Source organism: Symphalangus syndactylus, chromosome 15, assembly GCF_028878055.3.
Source record: "Symphalangus syndactylus isolate Jambi chromosome 15, NHGRI_mSymSyn1-v2.1_pri, whole genome shotgun sequence".
Classification (NCBI taxonomy): domain Eukaryota; kingdom Metazoa; phylum Chordata; class Mammalia; order Primates; family Hylobatidae; genus Symphalangus; species Symphalangus syndactylus.
Window position 1 is genome coordinate 10,831,796 of NC_072437.2, and position 2,715 is coordinate 10,834,510.

Consider the following 2,715-nt stretch of genomic DNA (forward strand, 5'->3'; position numbering starts at 1 on the left):
GAGGAGTCTCCATGCCTGTGTGTCCAGCCCCATCTCTTACTGGTCTATAACTTCATACCTGTGCCCCGTCCACACACAACAGTTTGTAGCTTCTTGAAGACAAAATGGTTCACACCTGTTTTCTACCTGGAAGCCACTTTTTCCTCATTGCATAGCCCTGGTCTCTAACCCTCATTCATTTACCTTACTAATTTACGCTCTTCTGTGTGCCTTCATCCAGATACGCTGTCTCTTCATAGAAACTTTCTCCAGTGCTTGCCTGCCCACAGGCCTGGTTAGCGGCCCCTCTTTTTATGGCCCCCTGGACTTAACCACGTCACAGAAATCATCACCTTGTGTTGAGCCTCCTGGGTTTCTTTGGACTGGACGCTCCCTGAGGGTAGGGTTATCTTGTTCGTCCTTTTATCCCCAGGGCCTGGCATAAGACCTGGCGAACAGCTGCTGCATGCTAAAGCTTTGCTAATTGAATGATTGTGTGTTATTTCTTAAATTCAATGAGAAATCACTCTACAAAGTCCAGGAGACTGAAAGTCACAATAACCGAGCTTTCTCTTCCCTCAGCACCTACACGGGAAACTCAATCACAATTGGAAGAGGCTTTGAAGACCTGCAGGAGTTAGAAGAATCCAGCTTCTCTGGGCCCCTGGCTGGGGCCTCTGCATCTGACAATAGAGATGGCTTTGCTCAGGGGAAGAATACTTTGGAACGTGTGAACAGAGCTCTGACTCCATGAGCACTGGGTAAGAGACGTCCACCTTGGTGGCTCTTCCTATAATTTGTCTGTGTGTTCAGACCCAGTCCTTCCCTCCCAAACTGCTGACAGCGGTTTTCTTCAGTTATGCTGATATCCCCCACTATGTTCAAGTTGAGTTTTGTAGACATGCCAGCTGCTCTGTTTCTTTACGTTGATTTTCTAGCTCTGCTCTAATATGTGCTCATTTCATAGGTGGACTCTCTACAATCAATCTTTTAATTTTTTAAATGTTCAAGTTATTGAGGGACACCTTCCTGAGAGGAGTCCATTATAAACTACAACCTATCACTGATATTATCATATGAAAGCTATTCTTGTAGGACTTTCTCTTTAGGGCCCTTGTCACACGGCCATGAGAGATTAGGGTCACAGAGATTTTGAAGGGTGAGAAAAATGGGATTTATTGGACCAAAAAGAAAAAAAGGGAAACAGGGACTCTCAGCAAAGCAACAGTCCTGCTAGCAGGTATTCCCGCCTCAGGGATTGAATCTCAGGTACTATCCGGGATCAGGAGAGGCCAGGCCCCTCCCCTCTGCAAAGCACGTGAACTTCCGTGGCTCCACCCCATTCTCCCAGCGCGCAGGCCGGTAGGAGTTTCTCCAAGGACCCCTTTATACTTGGCGGTTCATTGTGGTGATATGGTTCCAAGCCTGAAGAACTTGCAATCCGATTAAGATCTGAATGTATGAATTAAAAAAAAAATTGTGGTAATTTAACATAAGAAATAGTCTTGAAGCAAGGGGTTTTCACTAAGGTGCTTATGACAGCGTTAGTTGTATTAGTAAAATACAGAAATAACCAATACTAGAATTTTTAAATTACAGTGAGTTCTTTTGCTGCTACTGAAATTATACTTTCAAAGATAATTAATGTTTCTAAGGATAGTTCATTTAGAGGGAAAGTACAGAGCTCAAATTCCAAATAAAAGGTCATGATTTGAAATTACCGTGGGAGAAAATGATATAGATATGAGAAAAGAAAGTGTTTTCAAGGCAGCAAAGTTTTGTTTAAAGCTAATCACAGATAACTTCTAATTTTATTATCCTTATCAGGATTTATCTTGTATCATGAATAGTGAGCATTTGCCTCGCCTATTATATCTAATTCTGAGTTCTGTGGCTTAAGGTAACGTCAAGCATTTGGAATGGATTCAGATAAGGGCCAGCCCGGCTGGTGCCAGAGCAGCGCATAGAGCCTGTTTCCTACCGATCCTGGATCCTGACAGTGCGACTCCGCGTGCGGCTTCTCCCTGCCACGGTCTTAGATTTGATCCTGTCTCAGTGTATGAAGAGCGAGAAGGATTCGTTCCAGGTCTGTTTGTGAATCTTTTCTAAGAAGAAGTGTTTCCTAGGCAACTTCTAGAAGGCATTAAACAATAATGGGTTTTAGTTTTTCAAGAAACCTTGGAGATCTAGGACATCCTGTCTTTACCAACGGAGACACCAAGGCACAGAGATTCCAGGGGACATGACGGCAGAACCATTTCCTTGTTCTTGTCGGCTCGCCTTCTGCGGGCTGTGGCTTCCTTTGTGTCTAGCATAGAACCCTGCATGCCTATTCAGGATTAAAGGAGGCCAAGATCTGCCTCCTGGCTGGTGAATGCCGGGAGGCCCAGGAGGAAGCAGTAGCTGGGGAGGGAAACGCGCCCCAGATTTACAGCTGGGCGGAGCAGGGCAGGCTCCTGGAGCACATTTCTTCTGCACAGAGAACTAGGAAGCAATAAAACAAACTTCATGGAAAGTGGATCTTATCCTAAAAATAGCAGGTTTAATGCTGACATGCTTACCTTTTGAAGACTTACGTTTGTTTTTGCATAATTATGATTACTAATTTGAAAGCAGCTAGGAAATAATCTAATAAGGATGAAAATAATAAAAATATATTTAGAAACGTAAATTGACATATTATCATGTTTTAGTCAATTCAGATGAATATTTCCAAGGAATTTAGTTTATAATTAA

The 2,715-nt window shown here is 43.3% G+C and overlaps 1 long non-coding RNA gene across 1 annotated transcript; it reads right to left on the reverse strand.

The window, feature by feature from the left end:
* Positions 1-1,129: 1,129 nt before the first annotated feature.
* Positions 1,130-2,073, reverse strand: LOC129463871 (uncharacterized). The gene is made up of 2 exons (XR_008651319.2): positions 1,961-2,073; positions 1,130-1,431 (listed from the first exon to the last, which is right to left on the reverse strand). It is a non-coding gene; the product is annotated as an uncharacterized lncRNA (long non-coding RNA).
* Between the last annotated feature and the right edge of the window lie 642 nt (positions 2,074-2,715).